Genomic DNA, 14,480 nt, shown 5'->3' on the forward strand with positions numbered 1-14,480 from the left:
CCCGGCGACCGAGGCCTCCGCGGCCGGGAGAACTCTCGGCGCTCGGGCTCCGCGTCTACCCTTGGGGAGCGGGCAGCCAGAAAATTCTGGCGGCGACCGAGGCCTCCGCGGCCGAGGAAATGGTCCTTGGTGATTTTACATGTTAAATTAACATGTGTATTAACACAGGCTGGGAGAAGCAGGCATTCTGGACTTTGGAAAATTTCGAGCAGGGGCCGGAGAAAATCTCCCGGCGACCGAGGCCTCTGCGGCCGGGAGAACTCTCGGCGCTCGGGCTCCGGGTGTACCCGCGGCAAGGCCCATTTTGTGTTATATAGGGGGTAGTGGTGTCCCGAGGGGGAAAAAATTAACATGTTAAATACTGCTTCCAGGCAATAGGAAAATGTCTCGGCGACGGAACACACCACTACCCGGCGAATTCCCGCCCCTCGGACTCCGTGCGCCAGCTAGTAAGAGCGAATCGGGACTTGGAAAAAATTTTATCGGGGAGCCAGAAAATTCTCCCGGCGATCAAGGCAATCACCGCCGGGAGAATTTTTTCTAGCTAACCGATTGAAATTTTCAAAGTACCAATTGCCTCGAAAACAACCACGAACGTAAAACAACCACGAACGGAAAACAACCACGAACGACAACAACCACGAACGACAACAACCACGAACGACAACAACCACGAACGGAAAACAACCCCGAACGACAACAACCACGAACGCACAACAACCACGAATGAAAACAACCACGAACAGTAAACAACCACGAACGAAAACAACCACGAACGAAAACCACCTCGTTCGTGGTTGTTCGCCTTGTGGGGCGAATCGGGACATCATGCAAATAGCTGGAGACATTCTCCCGGCGATCGAGGCCTCGGCGCCCGGGAAAAATGCCCGCGCTCGGGCGTTGTGGGCACCCATTGCATGGCCCATTTTGGGTTATATAGGGGGTAGTGGTGTCCCGAGGGGGAAAAAATTAACATGTTAAATACTGCTCCCAGGCAATTGTAAAATGTCTCGGCGACGGAAGGCACCACTACCCGGCATATTTCCGCCCCTCGGACTCCGTGCGCCAGCCTGTAATAGCGAATCGGGACTTAGAAAAAATTCGAGCAGAGAGCCAGAAAATTCTCCCGGCGATGGAGGCCTCCGCGGCCGAGGAAATTGTCATTGGTGATTTTGCATGTTAAATTAACATGTGTATTAACACAGGCTTGGAGAAGCAAGCCTGCGGGACTCTGCAATACATTGAGCGGGGAGCCAGAAAATTCTGGCGGCGACCGAGGCCTCCGCGGCCGGAGAGAACTCTCGGCGCTCGGGCTCCGCGTCTACACATGGGGAGCGGGCAGCCAGAAAATTCTGGCGGCGACCGAGGCCTCCGCGGCCGAGGAAATGGTCCTTGGTGATTTTACATGTTAAATTAACATGTGTATTAACACAGGCTGGGAGAAGCAAGCCTGCGGGTCGCTGCAATATATTGAGCGGGGAGCCAGAAATTTCTGGCGGCGATCGAGGCCTCCGCGGCCGGGGAAATAATCCTCGGTAATTTTACATGTTAAATTAACATGTGTATTAACACAGGCTTGGAGAAGCAAGCCTGCGGGTCTCTGCAATACATTGAGCGGGGAGCCAGAAATTTCTGGCGGCGACCGAGGCCTCTGCGGCCGGGATAATAATCCTTGGTAATTTTACATGTTAAATTAACATGTGTATTAACACAGGCTGGGAGAACTAGGCATTCTGGACTTTGAAAAATTTCGAGCAGGGGCCAGAGAAATTCTCCCGGCGACAGAGGCCTCCGCGGCCGGGAGAAATCTCGGCGCTCGGGCAGCGCGTCTACCCATGGGGAGCGGGCAGCCAGAAAATTCTGGCGGCGACCGAGGCCTCCGCGGACGAGGAAAAGGTCATTGGTAATATTACATGTTAAATTAACATGTGTATTAACACATGCTGGGAGAAGCAGGCATTCTGGACTTTGAAAAATTTCGAGCAGGGGCCGGAGAAATTCTCCCGGCGACCGAGGCCTCCGCGGCCGGGAGAACTCTCGGCGCTCGGGCTCCGCGTCTACCAATGGGGAGCGGGCAGCCAGAAAATTCTGGCGGCGACCGAGGCCTCCGCGGCCGAGGAAATGGTCCTTGTTGATTTTACATGTTAAATTAACATGTGTATTAACACAGGCTGGGAGAAGCAAGCCTGCGGGACTCTGCAATACATTGAGCGGGGAGCCAGAAAATTCTGGCGGCGACCGAGGCCTCCGCGGCCGAGGAAATGGTCCTCAATGATTTTACATGTTAAATTAACATGTGTATTAACACAGGCTGGGAGAAGCAAGCCTGCGGGACTCTGCAATACATTGAGCGGGGAGCCAGAAAATTCTGGCGGCGACCGAGGCCTCCGCGGCCGGGGAAATAATCCTCGGTAATTTTACATGTTAAATTAACATGTGTATTAACACAGGCTGGGAGAAGCAGGCATTCTGGACTTTGAAAAATTTCGAGCAGGGGCCGGAGAAATTCTCCCGGCGACCGAGGCCTCCGCGGCCGGGAGAACTTCGGCGCTCGGGCTCCGCGTGTACACGCCGCAAGGCCCATTTTGGGTTATATAGGGGGTAGTGGTGTCTCTGGAGGGAAAAAATACACGGTAAATATTGCAGCCAGAGCCTATGGCAATCTGTTGGCGACCGAGGCCTCCACACCCCGGCAAATTTTCGGCTCTCGGACTGTGTGTATTCCACTGGAGACAGGCCTGCGGGACTCTGTAATATATTGAGCCGGGAGCCAGAAAATTCTGGCGGCGACCGAAGCCTCCGCGGCCGGGGAAATAATCCTCGGTAATTTTACATGTTAAATTAACATGTGTATTAACACAGGCTGGGAGAAGCAAGCCTGCGGGTCGCTGCAATATATTGAGCGGGGAGCCAGAAAATTCTGGCGGCGACCGAGGCCTCCGCGGCCGGGGAAATAATCCTCGGTAATTTTACATGTTAAATTAACATGTGTATTAACACAGGCTTGGAGAAGCAAGCCTGCGGGACTCTGCAATACATTGAGCGGGGAGCCAGAAAATTCTGGCGGCGACCGCGGCCTCTGCGGCCAGGGAAATAATCCTCGGTAATTTTACATGTTAAATAACCATGTGTATTAACACAGGCTGGGAGAAGCAAGCATGCGGGACTCTGCAATATATTGAGCAGGGAGCCAGAAAATTCTGGCTGCGACCGAGGCCTCTGCGGCCGAGGAAATGGTCATTGGTAATTTTACATGTTAAATTAACATGTGTTTTAACACAGGCTGGGAGATGCAGGCATTCTGGACTTAGAAAAATTTCGAGCAGGGGCCCGAGAAATTCTCCCGGCGACCGAGGCCTCCGCGGCCGGGAGAACTCTCGAAAACCACCTCGTTCGTGGTTGTTTGCCGTGCGGGGCGAATCGGGAAATCTAGCAAATAGCTGAAGACATTCTCCCGGCGATGGAGGCCTCGGCGGCCGGGAAAAACGCCCGCGCTCGGGCGTTGCGCGCCCCCTTGGCAAGGCCCATTTTGGGTTATATAGGGGGTAGTGGTGTCCCGAGGGGAAAAAATTAACATGTTAAATACTGCTCCCAGGCAATTGTAAAATGTCTCGGCGACGGAAGGCACCACTACCCGGCATATTTACGCCCCTCGGACTCCGTGCGCCAGCCTGTAATAGCGAATCGGGACTTAGAAAAAAAATTCGAGCAGGGAGCCAGAACATTTTCCCGGCGATCGAGGCCTCCGCGGCCGAGGAATTTGTCATTGGTGATTTTGCATGTTAAATTAACATGTGTATTAACACAGGCTTGGAGAAGCAAGCCTGCGGGACTCTGCAATACATTGAGCGGGCAGCCAGAAAATTCTGGCGGCGACCGAGGCCTCCGCGGCCGGGGAAATAATCCTCTGTAATTTTACATGTTAAATTAACATGTGTATTAACACAGGCTTGGAGAAGCAAGCCTGCGGGACGCTGCAATACATTGAGCGGGGAGCCAGAAATTTCTGGCGGCGACCGAGGCCTCTGCGGCCGGGATAATAATCCTTGGTAATTTTACATGTTAAATTAACATGTGTATTAACACAGGCTGGGAGAACTAGGCATTCTAGACTTTGAAAAATTTCGAGCAGGGGCCGGAGAAATTCTCCCGGCGACCGAGGCCTCCGCGGCCGGGAGAACTCTCGGCGCTCGGGCTCCGCGTCTACCCATGGGGAGCGGGAAGCCAGAAAATTCTGGCGGCGACCGAGGCCTCCGCGGCCGAGGAAATGGTCCTTGGTGATTTTACATGTTAAATTAACATGTGTATTAACACAGGCTGGGAAAAGCAAGCCTGCGGGACTCTGCAATATATTGAGCGGGGAGCCAGAAAATTCTGGCGGCGACCGAGGCCTCCACGGCCGGGGAAATAATCCTCGGTAATTTAACATGTTAAATTAACATGTGTATTAACACAGGCTTGGAGAAGCATGCCTGCGGGACTCTGCAATACATTGAGCGGGGAGCCAGAAAATTCTGGCGGCGACCGAGGCCTCTGCGGCCGAGGAAATGGTCATTGGTAATTTTACATGTTAAATTAACATGTGTATTAACACAGGCTGGGAAAAGCAAGCCTGCGGGACTCTGCAATATATTGAGCGGGGAGCCAGAAAATTCTGGCGGCGACCGAGGCCTCCACGGCCGGGGAAATAATCCTCGGTAATTTAACATGTTAAATTAACATGTGTATTAACACAGGCTGGGAGAAGCAGGCATTCTGGACTTTGAAAAATTTCGAGCAGGGGCCGGAGAAATTCTCCCGGCGACCGAGGCCTCCGCGGCCGGGAGAACACTCGGCGCTCGGGCTCCGCGTGTACCCGCGGCAAGGCCCATGTTGGGTTATATAGGGGGTAGTGGTGTCCCGAGGGGGAAAAAATTAACATGTTAAATACAGCTTCCAGGCAATAGAAAAATGTCTCGGCGACGGAAGGCACCACTACCCGGCGAATTCCCGCCCCTCTGACTCCGTGCGCCAGCCTGTAATAGCGAATCGGGACTTAGAAAAAATTCGAGCAGGGAGCCAGACAATTCTGTCGGCGACCGAGGCCTCCGTGGCCGGGGAAATAATCCTCGGTAATTTTACATGTTAAATTAACATGTGTATTAACACAGGCTTGGAGAACCAAGCCTGCGGGACTCTGCAATACATTGAGCGGGGAGCCAGAAAATTCTGGCGGCGACCGAGGCCTCCGCGGCCGGGGAAATAATCCTCGGTAATTTTACATGTTAAATTAACATGTGTATTAACACAGGCTTGGAGAACCAAGCCTGCGGGACTCTGCAATACATTGAGAGGTGAGCCAGAAAATTCTGGCGGCGACCGAGGCCTCCGCGGCCGAGGAAATGGTCCTCGGTGATTTTACATGTTAAATTAACATGTGTATTAACACAGGCTGGGAGAAGCAAGCCTGCGGGACTCTGCAATATATTGAGCGGGGAGCCAGAAAATTCTGGCGGCGACCGAGGCCTCCACGGCCGGGGAAATAATCCTCGATAATTTAACATGTTAAATTAACATGTGTATTAACACAGGCTGGGAGAAGCAGGCATTCTGGACTTTGAAAAATTTCGAGCAGGGGCCGGAGAAATTCTCCCGGCGACCGAGGCCTCCGCGGCCGGGAGAACTTCGGCGCTCGGGCTCTGCGTGTACCCACCGCAAGGCCTATTTTGGGTTTTATAGGGGGTAGTGGTGTCTCTGGAGGGAAAAAATACACGGTAAATATTGCAGCCAGAGCCTATGGCAATCTGTTGGCGACCGAGGCCTCCACACCCCGGCAAATTTTCGGCTCTCGGACTGTGTGTATTCCACTGGAGACAGGCCTGCGGGACTCTGTAATATATTGAGCCGGGAGCCAGAAAATTCTGGCGGCGACCGAGGCCTCCGCGGCCGAGGAAAAGGTCATTGGTAAAATTACATGTTAAATTAACATGTGTATTAACACAGGCTGGGAGAAGCAGGCATTCTGGACTTAGAAAAATTTCGAGCAGGGGCCCGAGAAATTCTCCCGGCTACGAGGCCTCCGCGGCCGGGAGAACTCTCGGCGCTCGGGCTCCGCGTCTACACATGGGGAGCGGGCAGCCAGAAAATTCTGGCGGCGACCGAGGCCTCCGCGGCCGAGGAAATGGTCCTTGGTGATTTTACATGTTAAATTAACATGTGTATTAACACAGGCTGGGAGAAGCAAGCCTGCGGGTCGCTGCAATATATTGAGCGGGGAGCCAGAAATTTCTGGCGGCGACCGAGGCCTCCGCGGCCGGGGAAATAATCCTCGGTAATTTTACATGTTAAATTAACATGTGTATTAACACAGGCTTGGAGAAGCAAGCATGCGGGACTCTGCAATATATTGAGCAGGGAGCCAGAAAATTCTGGCTGCGACCGAGGCCTCTGCGGCCGAGGAAATGGTCATTGGTAATTTTACATGTTAAATTAACATGTGTTTTAACACAGGCTGGGAGATGCAGGCATTCTGGACTTAGAAAAATTTCGAGCAGGGGCCAGGGAAATTCTCCCTGCGACCGAGGCCTCCGCGGCCGGGAGAACTCTCGAAAACCACCTCGTTCGTGGTTGTTTGTCGTGCGGGGCGAATCGGGAAATCTAGCAAATAGCTGAAGACATTCTCCCGGCGATGGAGGTCTCGGCGGCCGGGAAAAACGCCCGCGCTCGGGCGTTGCGCGCCCCCTTGGCAAGGCCCATTTTGCGTTATATAGGGGGTAGTGGTGTCACGAGGGGAAAAAATTAACATGTTAAATACTGCTCCCAGGCAATTGTAAAATGTCTCGGCGACGGAAGGCACCACTACCCGGCATATTTACGCCCCTCGGACTCCGTGCGCCAGCCTGTAATAGCGAATCGGGACTTAGAAAAAAAATTCGAGCAGGGAGCCAGAACATTTTCCCGGCGATCGAGGCCTCCGCGGCCGAGGAATTTGTCATTGGTGATTTTGCATGTTAAATTAACATGTGTATTAACACAGGCTTGGAGAAGCAAGCCTGCGGGACTCTGCAATACATTGAGCGGGCAGCCAGAAAATTCTGGCGGCGACCGAGGCCTCCGCGGCCGGGGAAATAATCCTCTGTAATTTTACATGTTAAATTAACATGTGTATTAACACAGGCTTGGAGAAGCAAGCCTGCGGGACTCTGCAATACATTGAGCGGGGAGCCAGAAATTTCTGGCGGCGACCGAGGCCTCTGCGGCCGGGATAATAATCCTTGGTAATTTTACATGTTAAATTAACATGTGTATTAACACAGGCTGGGAGAACTAGGCATTCTGGACTTTGAAAAATTTCGAGCAGGGGCCGGAGAAATTCTCCCGGCGACCGAGGCCTCCGCGGCCGGGAGAACTCTCGGCGCTCGGGCTCCGCGTCTACCCATGGGGAGCGGGCAGCCAGAAAATTCTGGCGGCGACCGAGGCCTCCGCGGCCGAGGAAAAGGTCATTGGTAATATTACATGTTAAATTAACATGTGTATTAACACATGCTGGGAGAAGCAGGCATTCTGGACTTTGAAAAATTTCGAGCAGGGGCCGGAGAAATTCTCCCGGCGACCGAGGCCTCCGCGGCCGGGAGAACTCTCGGCGCTTGGGCAGCGCGTCTACCCATGGGGAGCGGGCAGCCAGAAAATTCTGGCGGTGACCGAGGCCTCCGCGGCCGAGGAAATGGTCCTTGGTGATTTTACATGTTAAATTAACATGTGTATTAACACAGGCTGGGAGAAGCAGGCATTCTGGACTTAGAAAAATTTCGAGCAGGGGCCGTTGAAATTCTCCCGGCGACCGAGGCCTCCGCGGCCGGGAGAACTCTCGGCGCTCGGGCTCCGCGTGTACACGCGTCAAGGCCCATTTTGGGTTATATAGGGTGTAGTGGTGTCTCTGGAGGGAAAAAATACACGGTAAATATTGCAGCCAGAGCCTATGGCAATCTGTTGGCGACCGAGGCCTCCACACCCCGGCAAATTTTCGGCTCTCGGACTGTGTGTATTCCACTGGAGACAGGCCTGCGGGACTGTGCAGTATATTGAGCGGGGAGCCAGGAAAATCTCCCGGCGACCGAGGCCTCCGCGGCCGAGGAAATGGTAATTGGTGGTTTTGCATGTAAAATTAACATGTGTATTAACACAAGCTGGGATGAGAGGAATTTGGCGGCGACCGAGGCCTCCTCACCCCGGCAAAATATCAGCTACCGGGCTCTGCATATTCCTACAGAAGCAGGCCTGCAGGACTCTGCAATATATTGAGCGGGAACCAGAAAATTCTGGCGGCGACCGAGGCCTCCGCGGCCGAGGAAAATTGTCATTGGTGGTTTGCATGTAAAATTAACATGTGTATTAACACAAGCTGTGACCAGAGGAATTTGGCGGCGACCGGGGCCTCCACACCCCGGCAAAATATCAGCTACCGGGCTCTGCTTATTCACATTCAAGCAGGCATTAGGGACTCTGAAAAGTTTCGGGCGGGGAGCCAGAAAATTCTCCCGGCCACAGAGCCCTCCCTCCCGAGAGTCTGTGTAAATGCCTGTTATACAGGCCCCATGAATTCCAGCCTTATAGGTTATTTTAAGTCTCCGTTCGTGGTTGTTCGTAAACAACTGCGATTCGGGATTTTGACCTATTTCCTATGATCATGTTCCCGGAAGTTAGCCAGCCTCTTTCAGTCAAAATCTCATATTTTGGGTACCTTTGTGAACCCATCGATAGGCCCATTTTGGGTATATTAGGGGGACATGCAATCGGGAAAAATTGGAATTATTTGCAATATGGAAAGAATATGTACATAAATGAAAAGGGAGTCCCCCCGAGTTTTCTCGCCCTATATATATTGCAAAAATATCCAATTAATTATTGTGGAACCTGTAGCACCTTTCTATGAAGCAGAATTAACATTACAGAACGGTTTGAATGCTACCACCTCAGTTTCTCTACAATGCATTGGATTTCAAAGAGGTGAATTACTGTGGATGGTACTGTTGTATGGCTAACAAATCGTCTGGGAAACAATGCAGAATTAAATTAAGAAGGTTGTATGTTTTCTGTTACATGGTGGAGGTGCCCTCTAGTACACAGTAAAATGTTTTGTGGACTGCAGCTCCTTGAGGAATTAATTCAGTATGGGTCTTGTAGTGGTCTGAAAGTGGATGATGAAAAAGAATGTATAATGGTATTCAGAGCACCTCGCGGTGAAGCGGACATGCTACCTCAAAATGCTTGATTGATTCATGCCCAGTTCCCCCAAGAAGCGGTACATTGAAAAAATTGATTTACTTTGTGGATGATACTAGCAAATACTATCCGCTGGGGGAAGTAAGCAGAAATTTGGTGGTCGTATGTTTGTTACATGGTAGAGGTGCTTTCTAGTACACAATGAAATGCTTGGTGTACCGCTGCTCCTTGAAGAATTAATTCCATATGGGTCTAGCCGTGGTCTTAACTGTGAACACGAAGAACTATCTAAAGTGGCCTATCTGTCTGAACTGCAATACACAAGCTGCGAGCCAATGCTATACCTTTCTCAGGTAACGAGCTCTTGTGCGGCGATTCGATTGGATGCGAAATGGTGGGGAACGCGTGTCCGGTCGTCTTAACCAAGTAATGGTTCCCCTCTGTTAACAATGAAATGTTTGATGGATCGCAGCTCCCTGAGAGACAAGTTTCAAAGGGGTTAGTCGCGGTCTTCAATCCTGGCCAAGGTGCAGTCACCATCTATAAGAGATACCTGCTTTACTGAAGGGTAGCAAGAGTTCCCTTGCCCGCATGTTGCTCCGTGGGGGTATATCAGTATAAAGGTAGAAGAAGCCATGATCGGAGCTTCGGTGGATGAGATTGGCGGAGAAGACATGTTCTTGTCTATCTGGTAGATCAGGGGGGTGGCAGCTGATCCGGAGAAAGCAAGCGGACTCCCGATGTTCCGTCGACTCCCAATGTACACTTGAAACATGCACATTTGGGTGGCGAGGGGGCGTTGTGGCCATCCGAAAACATGTCTTCATCTCTCTTATTGGTGGACCGCTGCTCCTTGAAGAATTAATTCCATATGGGTCTAGTCTTGGTGATAACTGTGAACACTAAGAACTATCTAAAGTGGCCTATCTGTCTGAACTGCAATACACTAGCTGCGAGCCAATGCTATACCTTTCTTAGGTAACGAGCTCTTGTGCGGCAATTCGATTGGATGCGAAATGGTGGGGAACGCGTGTCCTATCGTCTTAACCAAGTAATGGTTCCCCTCTGTTAACAATGAAATGTTTGATGGATCGCAGCTCCCTGAGAGACAAGTTTCAAAGGGGTTAGTCGCGGTCTTCAATCCTGGCCAAGGTGCAGTCACCATCTATAAGAGATACCTGCTTTACTGAAGGTTAGCAAGAGTTCCCTTGCCCGCATGTTGCTCCGTGGGGGTATATCAGTATAAAGGTAGAAGAAGCCATGATCGGAGCTTCGGTGGATGAGATTGGTGGAGAAGACATGTTCTTGTCTATCTGGTAGATCAGGGGGGTGGCAGCTGATCCGGAGAAAGCAAGCGGACTCCCGATGTTCCGTCGACTCCCAATGTACACTTAAAACATGCACATTTGGGTGGCGAGGGGGCGTTGTGGCCATCCGAAAACATGTCTTCATCTCTCTTATTGGTGGACCGCTGCTCCTTGAAGAATTAAATCCATATGGGTCTAGTCTTGGTGATAACTGTGAACACTAAGAACTATCTAAAGTGGCCTATCTGTCTGAACTGCAATACACTAGCTGCGAGCCAATGCTATACCTTTCTCAGGTAACGAGCTCTTGTGCGGCAATTCGATTGGATGCGAAATGGTGGGGAACGCGTGTCCTATCGTCTTAACCAAGTAATGGTTCCCCTCTGTTAACAATGAAATGTTTGATGGATCGCAGCTCCCTGAGAGACAAGTTTCAAAGGGGTTAGTCGCGGTCTTCAGCCCTGGCCAAAGGTGTTTAGAAATGAATACTTTTCGGACCAGTGGGCAAATTAGTTCACAGCGAGCCCACGGGCCAACGGTCTGCTCCCGCAGTGGGCCGCGCCCGAATGTGGGCACCGATCATATAATTTGAAATCCACTCGCCAAGTACCATGCGAGTTTCTAAGAGCGCGATATATTCGCCAGTGAAAGCCTTGGAAGTTTGGCCTCGCCTACTCCCTAGGAAAATTAATTAGAGATGGAAGGAAAGACTTTGCAATTGCAAAGCGGGTGTCGATATTGGGAAGTCGCCCCCGTACTTGTTGATACAGAAGGAAAAAAAAATGTACATCATAAGATTCGGACCCGGTGCTCTGCGGACCCGGGAGGTTCCTCCGAACGAAAAAAAAAGCTGCTAGCAGCTCCCTGGTTGATCCTGCCAGTAGTCATATGCTTGTCTCAAAGATTAAGCCATGCATGTCTAAGTGCAAGCCAAAATAAGGTGAAACCGCGAATGGCTCATTAAATCAGTTATGGTTCCTTAGATCGTACCACATGACTTGGATAACTGTGGTAATTCTAGAGCTAATACATGCTGAACTGAGTCCCGACCAGAAATGGGAGGGATGCTTTTATTAGATCAAAACCAATCGGCGTGGCTCGTCTGCGTCCGTTTGCTTTGGTGACTCTGGATAACTTTGTGCTGATCGCACGGTCTCCGTACCGGCGACGCATCTTTCAAATGTCTGCCTTATCAACTGTCGATGGTAGGTTCTGCGCCTACCATGGTTGTAACGGGTAACGGGGAATCAGGGTTCGATTCCGGAGAGGGAGCCTGAGAAACGGCTACCACATCCAAGGAAGGCAGCAGGCGCGCAAATTACCCACTCCCGGCACGGGGAGGTAGTGACGAAAAATAACAATACGGGACTCATCCGAGGCCCCGTAATCGGAATGAGAACACTTTAAACCCTTTAACGAGTATCCATTGGAGGGCAAGTCTGGTGCCAGCAGCCGCGGTAATTCCAGCTCCAATAGCGTATATTAAAGTTGTTGCGGTTAAAAAGCTCGTAGTTGGACTTGTGTCCCACGCTGTCGGTTCACCGTTCGTCGGTGTCTAACTGGCATGCCCGTGCGGACGTCCTGCCGGTGGATGCGGTCGGCCGCGGCAAGCCCCTTCCCTCGGGCGTTCGCCCCTCCTCTCGTAACCTCTTCGCGGAGGCCGGGTTGGATGCGGGTGTTTCGTCCCGGGGTGCATGCTTGGGCCCCGCGCGTCGGCGGTCCGATGCAATCCTACCGCGGTGCTCTTCACCGAGTGTCGAGGTGGGCCGGCACGTTTACTTTGAACAAATTAGAGTGCTCAAAGCAGGCAGTGTTTCGCCTGAATATTGTGTGCATGGAATAATGGAATAGGACCTCGGTTCTATTTTGTTGGTTTTCGGAACCCGAGGTAATGATTAACAGGGACAAACGGGGGCATTCGTATTGCGACGTTAGAGGTGAAATTCTTGGATCGTCGCAAGACGAACCTAAGCGAAAGCATTTGCCATGTGTGTTTTCATTAATCAAGAACGAAAGTTAGAGGTTCGAAGGCGATCAGATACCGCCCTAGTTCTAACCATAAACGATGCCAGCTAGCGATCCGCCGAAGTTCCTCCGATGACTCGGCGGGCAGCTTCCGGGAAACCAAAGCTTTTGGGTTCCGGGGGAAGTATGGTTGCAAAGCTGAAACTTAAAGGAATTGACGGAAGGGCACCACCAGGAGTGGAGCCTGCGGCTTAATTTGACTCAACACGGGAAACCTCACCAGGCCCGGACACCGGAAGGATTGACAGATTGAGAGCTCTTTCTTGATTCGGTGGGTGGTGGTGCATGGCCGTTCTTAGTTGGTGGAGCGATTTGTCTGGTTAATTCCGATAACGAACGAGACTCTGGCCTGCTAACTAGTCGCTTCCGGTATCCCTTCGTGCTACCGGCGACAAATGATCTTCTTAGAGGGACAGGCGGCTTCTAGCCGCACGAGATTGAGCAATAACAGGTCTGTGATGCCCTTAGATGTTCTGGGCCGCACGCGCGCTACACTGAAGGAATCAGCGTGTCCTCCTAGCCCGAAAGGGCCGGGTAACCCGTTGAACCTCCTTCGTGCTAGGGATTGGGGCTTGCAATTGTACCCCATGAACGAGGAATTCCCAGTAAGCGCGAGTCATAAGCTCGCGTTGATTACGTCCCTGCCCTTTGTACACACCGCCCGTCGCTACTACCGATTGAATGATTTAGTGAGGTCTTCAGACCGGTGCGCGACGGCTCTTCGCGAGCCGCTGATGTTGCTGGAAAGATGACCAAACTTGATCATTTAGAGGAAGTAAAAGTCGTAACAAGGTTTCCGTAGGTGAACCTGCGGAAGGATCATTAACGGCCATGGAGAAAATGAGGCTGGATCACATTTGAACGGAAGGTGGCCTCTGGCCTTGCGCCCTATGACCCGATAGGTCCCGACTCTCCATTGCCTGGAAATCCTTACATTGGAATCGAGGCGGATTTCTAAGGCAGTGGAGGCGACCCTGCTAGGTTGCCAGGGACCGAGGAACAAGGGTGTGGCCTGGTGGTCCAATGTGGATCTTTTCTTGTGCCTTCGCATCATCGGTGGCACAAAAAAAAATATGTATGGATGTTGGTCGTGGCGCCCTGAGAATTATATTCTACGGGGCAGGTCACAGCCATGAGAAAATAAAAAAGTGAAATAACGCACTTCTGGCTGGAACAAAAAATTGACAATAAAGGGAAAGCCTGAGTGTCGGAGAAATGTTGTCAGTCCACTGGTGATGAGCTGGTAGAAGGATTATCCTTGCTGAAGGAACCAAACCGTCTGCGGGAGATCGTGACGGGGCTTGACCATGGTCTTAGGCGACGAGGGAGCAAATGCTAGCTTTGCCAACCCTTGTTTGTAAGACTGTGCTTGCCAATGGTTTTTTTTTCTGTAGTGAGAACTCGCAGATTTCCTGTGGGCGGCAGGTTACTGCGTAGTGCATGTCGGTCGTGGCCCCCTGAGAATTATATTCTACGGGGCAGGTCACAGCCATAAGATGAAGTTGTGAAAGAATGCACTACTGGATTGATGTCTTGATAACAATGTGATAGGCCTTGCGGGAAACCGCGAGGCCTGAGAAAAAAATATTCTGACAACCCTGAACGGTGGATCACTTGGCTCGTGGGTCGATGAAGGGCGCTGCAAACTGCGCGTCGTCGTGTGAACTGCAGGACACATGAACATCGACATTTTGAACGCACATTGCGGTCCATGGGATTCCATTCCCGGACCACACCCGTCTGAGGGTCCAATTCTCTATAAAACAAAGAAGTGTTCTTTTCAAAAGAATCTCCTGAGTGTGGAAACACTTCTGCCATCATTGGTTTACTGAGGCAGAGCTTGTAGACATCCCTGGATTGTCTCGCCCGCGCCAAAAATTGACCAGCAGGTGCGGTGTGTCTCCCGCTCATTGTGAGAGTTCGCGGATGCCAGTCTGCGTCTCTTTA

General features: G+C 51.5%; 2 non-coding genes across 2 annotated transcripts; both read left to right on the top strand.

Moving 5' to 3' along the window:
* The first annotated feature begins 11,369 nt into the window (after window positions 1–11,369).
* Window positions 11,370–13,358, top strand: LOC134545593 (small subunit ribosomal RNA). Its single transcript, XR_010078655.1, has one exon. It is a non-coding gene; the product is annotated as a small subunit ribosomal RNA (ribosomal RNA).
* A 769-nt stretch (window positions 13,359–14,127) lies between these two features.
* On the top strand, window positions 14,128–14,283 carry LOC134545592 (5.8S ribosomal RNA). The gene has a single exon (XR_010078654.1). It is a non-coding gene; the product is annotated as a 5.8S ribosomal RNA (ribosomal RNA).
* The last annotated feature ends 197 nt before the right edge of the window (window positions 14,284–14,480 follow it).

The sequence above is a fragment of the Bacillus rossius genome, unplaced genomic scaffold, assembly GCF_032445375.1.
Source record: "Bacillus rossius redtenbacheri isolate Brsri unplaced genomic scaffold, Brsri_v3 Brsri_v3_scf806, whole genome shotgun sequence".
Classification (NCBI taxonomy): Eukaryota; Metazoa; Arthropoda; class Insecta; order Phasmatodea; family Bacillidae; genus Bacillus; species Bacillus rossius.